Source organism: Acinonyx jubatus, chromosome B4 (genome assembly GCF_027475565.1).
Source record: "Acinonyx jubatus isolate Ajub_Pintada_27869175 chromosome B4, VMU_Ajub_asm_v1.0, whole genome shotgun sequence".
Classification (NCBI taxonomy): Eukaryota; Metazoa; Chordata; class Mammalia; order Carnivora; family Felidae; genus Acinonyx; species Acinonyx jubatus.
The window spans coordinates 56,540,576-56,553,346 of NC_069387.1; the positions used below are offsets into that span (position 1 = coordinate 56,540,576).

At 38.4% G+C, this 12,771-nt stretch overlaps 1 protein-coding gene across 25 annotated transcripts in view; it reads right to left on the minus strand.

Moving 5' to 3' along the window:
* Window positions 1–12,771, minus strand: part of SOX5 (SRY-box transcription factor 5) — a 1,008,244-nt gene that overhangs the window by 807,233 nt on the left and 188,240 nt on the right. For 3 of the 25 annotated variants that reach the window (XM_053226002.1, XM_053225994.1, XM_053226000.1), the window contains one exon: window positions 9,636–9,743. The exons of the other annotated variants lie outside the window; for them this stretch is intronic. The gene's annotated coding sequence lies outside the window, so the exon portion shown is untranslated. The remainder of the gene's footprint in view (window positions 1–9,635; window positions 9,744–12,771) is intronic. 25 annotated transcript variants of the gene reach the window in all.

Sequence of the window (12,771 nt, forward strand, 5' to 3'; positions counted from 1 at the left end):
CAATAATGAGAATGACAAGTCCTCTCTACCACACTATAGAAAATTTGGGGGTGGGGAGAAAGGGACACTTGTGTGGCTCAACTGATAAAGCATCTTACTCTTGATTTCGGCTCAGGTCAGAATCTCACAGTTGTTAGTTCGAGCCCCATGTTGGGCTCCATGCTGGGCATGGAGCCTGCTTAAGATTCTCTCTCTCCCTCTCCCCTTACCCCTCTCCTGCTCATGCACACACACATGCGTTCTCTCTCTCTCTCCCTCTCTCGAAAAAAAAAAAAGGAAGAAGAAGAAGAAGAAGAAAGGAAGAGAAAATACGGGGAAAATAATATATATTAATTATATTATGAGAAACAAATATTGAAACAAAACCAACTCTCAATTCTCGAAAAAGAAAAAAAAATGTGAATAACAAACCAAGCTCCATTGGGTCCATGACAACAGGGTCCAACAGCTTCATGCCATAAATCACCACCATGAGACTTCTCTCTGGAATATATGTCCCACTAATCATGGCCGATGCTGACTAAATGTGAGAGTCATACTGTAAAAATCAAGGCAGTATTTTCCTAATTCTTTTATTTTCTAATTGATTTCTGTTTTCAAAAGTTAGTTTACTCATATACTTATGGGTTTATTTATCCATCTACTCAATTATTAACTTGTTGGGGCCTTGATTTTATGTTCTGCGGGGCTTTGTACTCTGTCCTCTTCTTCTCTTATTATATGCCTTCTTCCTAAAGCACCCATCTAATCTCCAGCATCCCCCTAATATATCTGGGCCCAGGGCAAGCAGATAAATGGAGGCACCCCTTCTCTGTGGCCAGCCGCTCTCAAACAGCTCTCCTCTGGCCATCCTTGGACCTAGGGTTACACATTCCAGGGCAAAGTATGACCCCTGAAGGACAGACCACGCAAAGAGCTTGCACGGGCCTCATCAACAGGTATGAAGTCTTTGGACAGAGAATTACAAGGTATAAATTTCCTGGAGCATGTCTAAGATAGGGTCTAGTAGATTTTTCATCTACCCAGGAGTGAAGGAAGAAGCCGAGAAGGGTGAGGCAGAAGGCCCTCTAACACACAAGGTACATAGAAGGGGTTCCAGTATCCCAGATCATATTTTACAAAGAATATGATATACCTGAAAAGCAGACAACAATAAATTGACTGCCTTAACTAAATTCCATATCTTAAATCCTCTCTGTCTCCAAAACCTGTCCTTCTTGCCAATAACTTGTATCAATGTGTTATGTCAAAGCAGGAATATGACATGGTGACTCACGAGTTCAGATACAAGATTTGTATACCCTCAATGCAACAACCTTTTTATTTGAACAAAGGAGGGAGTCCAGAAGATGAAATCTTCATTTCCTGTAAATAAATCTTTGAGGGGCCTCTTCACTACTTACACTTCTTGCATTGAGTTATGCACAATTTAAAAAAAAATTTCCAATGTTTATTTATTTTGAGAGAGACAGAGAGAGAGAGAGAGAGAGAGAGAGAGAAAGCAAGGGAGAGGCAGAGAGAGGAGACAGAATACCAAGCAGGCTCTGCGCCACCGGCACAGAGCCTGATGCAGGGCTCAAACTCACGAACTGCGAGATCATGACCTGAGTGGAAATCAGAGTTGGACGCATAACCGATTGAGACATCCAGGTGCCCCATGTTATGCACAATTTTAAACTTCATCTCAAGAGTGCACCAACAAGCCTAAAGCACTGCTTTTACATTCCTCTTTAACGTCAGAAGAATATAGAAAAAGTTTGAAGCCAGGCATTCAGATGTTCCTGGAACAGAGAATGAGAAATGGTGGCAGGTTGACAGATTACTAGAAATATGTGGCAATGGGGGAGGTCCCCTGCATAAATGAGCACTTTTCTTCTGTTGATTCATTTATTCCTTTACTTAACAAATATTTCTTAAGAACCTACTATATCCTACCCACTGTTTGAGGAATTAGAGAATCAGTGACGAACAAAAGTATCAAAAGTCCATACTCTTGGTTATAACTCAAGGTTATAGTCTAAGTGATTAGATTAAAATTGGCCAAACCATCGCATTAATATAAAATTACAAACTGTGAAAAATGCTCTGGAGGAAAATTCAAGGTATTCTAGCCTAGTATATAACAGGTGGACTCAAGGGATGCCTGGGTGGCTTAGTCGTTTGGGCATCCAACTTCAGCTCAGGTCATGATCTCACAGTTGGTGGGTTCAAGCCCCATGTTGGGCTCTGTGCTGACAGCTCAGAATCTGGAGCCTGCTTCAGATTCTCTGTCTCCTCTCTGTCTGCCCCTCCCCTGCTTGCCTTGAGTGCGCGCACGCGCTCGCTCTCTCTCTCTCTCTCTCTCTCTCTCTCTCTCTCAAAAATAAACAAACATTTCAAACAATTTAAAAAATAACAGGTGAACTCAATCATATCTGGGACATCAGTAAAGGCTCTCCTGAGGAAATGTCATTTCAGCTGATCTGAAATGAATAAGTTGGACATGAATAGCTTACTAGCCAGAAAGAAATGAAAACTCAATGGCCCTAAGATGGAAAGGAAATACACTATGTGTGAAAAACTGAAGAATGGCCCGTTGGCATAGAGAGCAGAAAGCGAGTTCTAAAAGAGTAGCACAGATCATGCAGGGTGTTGCAGGCCATGTACACGTTCTGGTCTTTATCCCATGCACAGTGGGATAGAGAAGGGGGAAGGCCTATGATCAGATATGCATCTTTAATCTTTTTGTAGTATTGAGCATCAACTAGAGCACAGGGTGAGAAGATATAGAAAAGACTCTCAATAGAGAGGTGATTGCAGAATCCTGGAAATATGGAACCTTGGCCCAGGATGGATGGTGGTGAAGATAAAAAGTTGACAGATGAACAATAGTTTAGGGGGGTAAAATCAACCTAGGATGTCAAAGAAAAATGAGAGGGAGCATGATGCTTTGGCTAACACAAGATGTATGGGGATGTCATTAGTTAAGACATGCACCCTGAAGAAGAATCAAGTTTGGGCGGGTGGAGAGGAGTTCCATTTTGCATCTGAAGGCCTAAAACACAGGGTGGTAAATCCTCATTTCCCTGATAAAATGTTCATGATTGATATCATAAAAAGAGAGGTCCAATCAAGAACTCTTAAGCTGAGAATGAGAGATTTTTTGTTTGCTTACCTCTATCAACTCAGTCTAAGAATAAAAACTAAGAAACTATGTGTGTGTGTGCATGTGTCTTTTAACTGTCAGTTTTTAAGTTTAAAACTTTTTAAAACCTCATTAATATAATGAATTTACAAGAGTTTAAAGCTGGAAAAGATCACACAAAGTGTATAGAGTTGAAAAATGTGCTTCCCCAAAGCTTGTGATTTGCCCAAAGTTACTCAGTGACTGAATGATATTGTCAGAAACCAGCCCCAATTCTGGTAACCAGAGCAGTGCTCTTTCCGTGACAGGGATGGTGTGCTTTCCTAGTCTGGTTGACAGCCCACATCACCTGGGGGCGAGGAGTAGGGAGTGTGGAATGGATTTTACACACACACATGCTGGACCCTCATCCCTAAGATTCTCTTCCCCGGCAATCTGGAGCGGAGTCCAAGCGTCTGTACTTTTAAATGCCTTCCAGGTGTTGAAGACTGGCCTGATTCAGGACCCACTATATTTAATACCCTATACTATCTCTCCTTAGACCATTATATAAGGTTTGTAAATAGAGATTTAAAAAACAATTTTTTTTCTAATTAAATACCTCCAGTTTATAAGGCAACTAAATGTGTTCATTATAAAAAATATTCATCACTGGAGTGAAATCAAAGGTTGAAAATTCAGTTTGACATAGATGTGAAATATAAGAGGCTTTACCATTGCTATCAAAATATAACATATTTCCAGTACAAAAACAATCCATTATATATCTCCTTTTTATAAAATAAAAATCACTCGGTTGTGCTCAGTTTTTTTAGAAATTAAAAATAGTTTTGTATTCATTAAGAGTAAATGTCTAATTTAGTTATTTCACTTTATGCTTTATTTTTTCTTCCTTTAAGAAAGATACAACAGGTCAAAATCCAGTCCAACCTATTCTTTGTGTGCTCTAAAAACACAAAATGACCCCCCCAAAAAATATGGAGGGGGGATGTTGTAAGACTGAAAATTTTTGTATAAGCAGCATTAATACCAGATTTTATAAACAATGTAAACAAGAGAGTAAACTTGGAAAATTGAGCAAAATTGGATACTACCAATAAAGCAAAAAATAATCCTTTAAGTATTGATAATCAACCTAGACCTCAGTGAAAGGAGTCACAGGGATCAAAGTGAAATGAAGCAGTTATGAAGGACATAAACGAAGGCACAAAAGGGGGCAGGGATTGTAGGTAGGGAACTAGCACATCTGGCTTTAGTAGAGAATTGAATATAGTCAGTTATTTTTGTCTGACTGACCATTATGCCACAGAAACATGCAAATGCTTTCCTGGTTTCTTTCTTTTCAGATTCCATAGCACCTTTGTTTCTCTCTGTTCCTCCTCCTCCTTCTCTCTCTCTCTCTCTCTCTCTCTCTCTCTCTCTCTCTCTCTCTCTCGGTGGCCATTAACTATACTGACAGTTTGACAGGCTGAAATAAGGAAATAAAACACTTAAACATTGTTTCCTGATGTATGCATTCATCTCTGCTGCCAAACACAGATATTGAGGAGATACTTCACTCCTCCTGTCAGCTCACTAAATTACACCCCAGCTCGCAGGCAACACCGAACTCAGGTCTCTCCCTCCCAATGAGGCTCAGTTCCTTCCAGAAGAATATGCAAAGGCTGCTTTCCTTCTTGTTGCCGAACTACTTCCTTTATCATTTTGAATACCGAATTTTGTTAAGCTATGGATTAGATGTCTAAGAGCTGGTTACTTTCCTACTTTTTAAAAGCTGTCAGAATTCAGTTTTATTTCTTAGAGTGTGATGCGATGAGTAATGGCAAATGAATACTAAACCTTTGGTTAAAGGTCTACCCGTTTTACAACCAAGGAAGAGTTCTGACCTTTCAAAATTAGATACTGATTAAGCTGACACTGATTCTCTGCATAGGTCCGGTGATAGGCAGAAGAAAGGTTGATCAGGACATCCCAAAATGTACCATATCACAAATAACAGATGCTTCCTCCATTATTATTTGCATGGGGCAGCTAAAGTCAGACACCTGTACAGCAAACGTGGAAAGTCTTGCAAATAAAAATTTATTTCAGAGGAGACTGATGGGGATTAAATTTTGAGAGAATAATAGATGAGAGGGATAAAAGGAGGGATAGTGGCTTTCAATTGGTTATTACCTGCTTTTAACCACATGAATATGAAGAAGGAGACATTTCAAAGCAAAATATTTAAGAATCGAAAACAGAAAGGATAACAGAAGTAAATCGCTCACACTTCTTTGCTTTATTCTCTCAACAACATTGATTTAGCAACTACTATGTAGAGTGTACAAGTGTATGTCCTCTGAACGATGCTAAAGGCATTCCCACATGTAGCCTGCCTGGCTCCTAAGGAACTTCCAGTCCTAGAAGACATGCCACAGTCATAAGGAACTAAGGGCAAGGTGGAAGGTATTTCCAAATGGAGGTACAGATAAAATGCTGTGGAAATTCACAGGAGGAAGGAATGCCCCGACCCCCACTATCTACAATTAGGAAATCACAACTCCGTTAGCTAAGAGATCAAAAAACTCCCCTATTTGGAGACTTAAATATTTCATTGTAATTACTTGTTTTATGTTATGTGCCTTCTCTGTCAGGCTGTAACATCTGTGAGTCCCCATGCCTTATCTTCTCTCTTCATGACTATACTTTCAAAACTGACAGAGTGGGTGGCACGTAACATACTTACTCCCAATAAATATTTGTTGAATGGATGAGTGAATTATCTTGTGATTATGAGCACTGACTGAATCTGACCTCCTGAGAATGGTTTTCTGAGTTTCCGATTCATATAATTCCCTAACTTCTAGAGAAGATCACCAGTAAAACAGATGGGGGACTCGCATAAAACTGCTAGACACCCCAATGATCATAGCATACTATATTTAACTAGCACAACTGCCAAAACATAGCCATGACCAAATGACCAGGTTTGTAGAATTAGGGTCTCCTTTTACTCATAAGGAGCCTCTTTTACAATCAGATAATCGTTACTGATTACAGGATTAACCGTGAAGGTGATGCACAAGAAAACTTTCTGTAGTGTTTCTTTCTCTTCTTTGCTTCATATTTTTTCCAAGGAAAAACACTTTTTAAAAATGTCCTTGCACCATCATCCAAGAATGGCAATCCAGCTATTGCTAATATAAATTATCAATACAAGTGAAAAGTTACTACAGTGAAGATTAGAACACAGTAATGAAAGCATAGGTCATTAAACAAATCCATTTGAAGAACAGTTCAACCAGATAAGATTAAATACTTTTACAATAAACTATCTAGCATCCAAATCATTTTGCTTTAACAAATGTCATCTGAAATAATATTAGCTACTATTTACTAAGCATTTATTTATAGGCACTAGGCATGGTGTTACAGGACTATTTCTTCACTGAAGTCTCAAGATTACCTTATGAAAGGGTAATTTTTATCCCCACATCACAGATAAAAACACTGAGGCATGGAAAGACTCCACTGGAAGTTGGCGAATCCAAATCCACCACGGTCTGAAACTCCAAACCATTTATTTCCATTCCAACTATTCCACTCTCAGCCATCATTATATAATGCAGCAATTATGTTTACTTTGGCTTAAAATTCTCAAATATTTCACAAGGAAATTCTTCTTAGTAGTGGTCATAACTTTAAACTGAGCTCTTTCAAGTTACTATAACATGCAAAATATACAAGCGTAGCTACCTGACTTGAAAAATATATCAATCATAACATAACATTTGTTATCTCATTGAAGAAGACTGAAGCAAGCTGTCTGACTCAAAATACCATTTTGATTATGGAATAAGGGATTATACATGAGGCTAGGGTTGAGCAAAGCCCTGAGAGTTGAGTCTTGCTGGGGTTTGAGGGTAAGTCAGGACATAAACAGCAGGACACTTTTCACTAATTTCTCCCATGCCTCTTGCTTTTGCTTTGTCCCACAGTTTTCTGAAATGTCTTGACAAGGTGTTACCTTTTAAAACATTGAAAGGGGCACTTTGGGAAAAAAAATGTTCTTCTTATTCCCCTTTAGCCATAATTTGGGTGAAGTATGAATAATTCTGACCACAAAAACTACACTCTGTTGTAATGTATCGCCTTCTAATGGTTTCTTCTGGACTTAAGAGGTCAAAAGAAAAACCTTGGTTTTGCCATGCCCCCAGATCCTTCTCTAAATTTAATTAACATATATTTTATTAAGGGATAAGAGGAAGGCTAAGATTTTTGTCCTCAGCTTCTGAGACAACAAAATGATTTTATACACATCCCACCCTTAACCAAAGACTATCTCCTATCACCACACTTACATCTCTCTTCAATTCTATTTATCTTTTTATCTATACATACTTTAGGGAGAGAGACAGATAGCACAAACAAGGGAGAGGGGCAAAGGGACAGAGGGAGAGGGGGAGAGAGAGGGAGAGAGACAGAGAGAGACACTCTTAAGCAGGCTCCACATTCAGCATGCAGCCCAACACAGGCCTCGATCCCACGACGGGATCATGACCGGAGCCAAAATCAAGAGTTAGATGCTCAACTGACTGAGCCACCCAGGTGCCCCTCTCCTCAATTCTATTTTAAAACTGAATATTCACTCGTAATAACACTAGATCTTTAGCTCATAATATGGAAATATAGGTTGTAGAGAGAAAATAGAAATGGCAGTGGAACTGTACAGAGACAAGAAAAAGAAGGAAGGAAGAAAAGATGGAAGGGAAGGAGACAGCGTCTTTTTGTTTAGCCCACACCCTCTGGTAAAGTTAGAGGTTTGCTGTAAGATAAAATTGCCTCTTTCACTACCCAATGATATTTTGTGTCTATGTAACTTCCTTCTCAAATAGGTTAATTACAGAGGCAATTAGTCTAGCTACACACAGGATGTCACTATTCCCTTATATATATAGAACCAGCACACATGTTTCAGGCAGAGAAAAATATCTATAAAGACCAGTTTCAAAATGGAATAGAATTCTGTGCTGTGAGATGCTATTTTGCCTAGTTTGTGTTAGATTTCATTGTTTTCACCGTCCTTGTTTACTGAATAGCCTTTATGTCTTATTATTATTGTCGAAGTCCTCTGTGTGAACTAGGTAGGTCTGCTCAAATCAGAATAAAAAATCCAAAAAGGAGAGGTATCGTGGCACAAGGTAACTGAATAGGAATAAGTTGAGGCCTTATTAGCAAGGCAAATGGATAGGAAAAAGGGAGCTGGAACTGAAAAAGCTAATTCTATATTAGTTTAAACAAATGTTCTGACCTATACAGCTCCTAGGTTTTTTGTGCAAGTACTGTATTTTACATATTCAGAGTTTGGAAATTAGGGACTACTGCAATTCTGAGAACAAAGGGTTCACAGCACGAGAAGCGTTCGAAGTGAGCTTTTCTAAAAATTGACTATATGTAGCTCTGGGTAGCATGATCCAGTCTGGGTGACACATGTGGAATTCACAGGAAGAGCTGTTAAGTCACTAATAATGGCATCCATTTTAGCCTGAAACTCCTAACTACTGATTATTGCTTATATATTTATCAAAACCAAAATGATAAAGTGCTGTTCAAAAGCATAAATTGCTGTATCTAGTATTAAATGCATATTCATAGAGGGCACTGTCCTTCTTGATGGTAGCTACCCGGGAAGACAAAACTCCAAGACACTAATGACACACTAACATCTGTGGTTCATTAGCTCGCTTGTTTACTGTGGCAATAGTGAAAGCAAGGTCCTAAGGTCAGATCCTCATATTAACCAGTGCATTCCTTTCTCTTCTTGGGCCATAGATTATTTTACTCACTTCTGACTGGCCGTCTCAAATGAGACTTGCCATTGGTCACAACAGGGCCTGAGAGAGAGATACAGTGACCATTAGTACAAGAAAAAGAACTCAAATCCTACTTCCTGCTGAACGATGGCTCCCCTGCCTTCTTTTCACAAAGGGAGCACTACATACTGCTCAAAGTCAACCTGGGAGTGTGTGTGTCAGCCCCGGGGATCCCTCTGCCCGGGTTTGAATCCTGGCTCCACCTCTTACTAGCTGTTGAGTCATGGCAAGTTACTCAATTTCTCTCTCTCTCTCTCTCTCTCAATTCTCTAAGCTGAAAAATAGGTATAATAATAGTACTTGGTTCCCAAGGGACTTAGGAGGCTTAAATTAGATGCTACATGCAAAGATAAAGAGCAATAACTGGCAAAAAATAAAATAAAATAAAGTCCTCAAAGATAGTAACTGTAAGTATTCTGTACTGAACACAAAGTGATGGGCTTTTTCTCATTTTACATGCGTGTGTGTGTGTGTATTTAAATCTGGAGGTCTTGCATTTAAATTTAACCTCCTTTCAGAAAAAGAAGAATTGTACATGGTGGTTCAGATTCTACAGGATAAGAGAACTGATGTTTGTAAATCCCTCTCTCGGCACCAGAATCTTCCCACAGTCTAGTCTGGTTCAGCAGTGTCTCCGGGATTTCAATCCAGCTTACCTGAGTGTATAGCAGCAGCAATGTAGAAACGGGCTTTCTTCCTCAAAAACGAATCCAAAGCTACTGCTGATGACACAGGGATGAGCAGGGAATGCAGTGATCTCCCTTCTAGAAGATGAGCAGTGCCACTCAGAACTTCTTAAGTAACTTTTGTGTAACAGATCATTGGCTTATTGCTTCTACTTGACCTTTTTGCCCTATTTCCTCTGGGAGTTTGTGAGTGGGTGAGTAAGCCAGCTTCGCAGCTAGGCAAATAAGTTGTTTTGACTATAGTGCCTACAGATACAGAGATATCTGCATATGCATATTCTTTCCAATGCATGCACCAGGATAGCTCCAGAAAGTATGACAATTAAAAATGTATTGCAGAAGTAATAAAGGAGCAAATTAGGAGATTTCCTTCAGTGTAATAGCCAAATAAATAATGTTTGTTATTACAAGTCACACACATGTGGTTTCAGTCTCATAATCTTTTCACGTGGGATTGCCTGATGAGATTTAGTCCTTTTGTGGAGGATACGAACCTCAAGTTTTAAAATTATTGATCTTGTATTTTTAGCCACCGTAACAGCTGATTTGAACTGACTTCATGGACAACCAGATCAATTGTGTAGATGGTACTACTTAGTCGGGCATGGGGGAAGGGAATCAACTGAAGCAGCCTATGAAATGGGCGATAAAATCACTATCAGAATAGACACTATAAACACAATAGAATTCTTCACAGCCCAGTTCTTCTTTACACAAATTAGGGCATAGAGCAATTCAAATCAGCTCCAATGCCAGGACTGTGTGATCAGGTAAGCAGTCAATACCAGGAGTCAGCATAAAATCGCTATGAATCTGACAGTCAGTTATATGGGTATTATTCCTTCCTCTGTAACTCGACGTTTTAGATGAGTTTGGTATTTAACAATTACTCAGATATAAAGTGACCGATTATTCAGAGGGTTTTTTCCTAATTCTTTCAGATCCCTGAAAGAAAATCACAATGCGTTTTCATGGTAAAAAAATGAGAGCTATTAGTGTAACAGAATTACACACATAATAAAATGGTCTCATCTACCAGTAGAATCAAATGGTTTATAAAACTCCATTCCTCAAACACTTCATGCACAGAAATGTAAAAAAATAAATATTATTATTTCCATACATACTGTATTTATAGATACAAAAATATACAATTACATAGCTGTTAATCTATTATTACCTTTATCCTTATTTAATGTTATTTAAGTGATGGAAATTTACCTGTAAAGTGGCATGTAACTAAATTTTGCTGAATTGGTTTTACTGGTACTTTTCTCCTGTTTGCTCTGCTTTTTCCCCTTTTCTCTCCTACCTGGCTCTTGACTTTGTGGGGCAAAAAAATAATAATAATTTAGATTCATCTTTTTTTGCTACATAAAGTTTCAGTTTCCCCTCTCATTCTTTCTTCTTTCTGCCATTACCCCTGGAAGACAGCCAGAAGCCACACTGGAGAGATGCCAGGATATCCTGCTCTCGTGCAGTTTGAGTGCCTCTGTGTATATATCTCTGCTAGGCTTACCTAAGTCACCACTTACAATATTGAGTAGAAAGAGCAGGTTGGAATAGTCAGCATTTATGAGTCAACTGGTTACATGATACAAAAATATATAGCCAACTTCAGAATTTATAGCAATAACATTTATGTATCGTGTTACTCCTAGAACAATCCAATTTATAAAGTGCCTATCGTGTATACATAAGGAATAATCATAAATCATTTACATTCAACAGTGTCAAGTAGCAAAACACAACTTTCCCCCTAAATTCTGCACACTAAGATTAATGAGGTTTTTGAAAGGAAGCACACTAAAAAAAAAATCAACTCTGATTCATCCTAGGTGGATAACATATCCATATAAAGGAGCAGGTGTCTGTAGTATGATTTAGAATACCTATGGAACATCTCTGGAAAATATTAACTTTCTCTGGAGTAGAGAGCCGTCCATGAAATAAGCTGGGAATGTGGCAAGAACCCAAGTCTGTCACCAACCTCAAGCTTTTTTTTTTTTTTTATTTCCTTCTCAGTAAAGAATGGATTTAAAACAAACAAACAAAACTTTAGGCCCTATTTGACCAATTGTCTGCCATGTTTTCATCTACAGGCACTTTTAGAAAATGTGGGAAAGATTATGTAGATTACCTGCTTTGTCTCTTTGACTTCTAGTTGGAGAAAAATCCCAATCAGTGACCAAAGCTATCAAAAGTTCTAAAGTGAAACTCAAATATGTATGTGGATTTTCTCCTGTTCACTCCTTAGCTCATTCCTTATTCAGACAGGCAGCTGTCTTTGGAAATGTATGCTTTGGGGTCTCGGATTAAGCCCATTCCTTCTCCTTAAAAAGCCCTTAAAATAAATAATAGGGAATGCTTTGACTGTTCACGTCTTTAAAAGCATTCAATCTTATCTGAAACTCACACCTACACAGCTGAATTGGACATCATGTAAGAACAATATATAGTTTCAATTGCTCTTACGGTATTTTGGTCCTCTATCTTTTGTCTTTAGCTAAAGCATTACAAGAGTGACATATTCTTCCTGCTTTAACTTACAATCTTAAAAATATCCATGGATTGATTTTAACCAAAATGGAAGAATAACAACATTTTAAATTATATATTTTAAAAAGCTTGTTCTTTACAAACCTCATTTCTCTAAACTCCACTGATGACTAATATTACCATGCAGATAAGCAATTCTCTATCTTGGTTAGGTCTAAAACTGAATCTGAGAAGCAAGCAAATGTATAGCAAGAAAATCTGTAAACCAGTTTTCAATGAATGAACTACCTGCTGTTTCCTATTCACAGATAATTGACACCGTGTAAAGATCTGCTATAATCTAGAAAGCAAAACAAAACAAAAACCATACACACACAGCAATAATGGACCCACGAACTTTTCAAGTCAAGCAAGAACTGGTGGCAAACTGAGGTTTTCAGGAGGAGTTTTTAAAAATAATAACATGTCAATCTGGAAAGCCAGGTATATTATGGCCTTTGCAGAAATATTTTGAAACAAGGTGGACACCTTCTGAAATAGCTGTAGCATTTCAGTAGCATTAATCGATAGGGAAAAATAGAATGTCCTTCTCCACAACTGACAATAC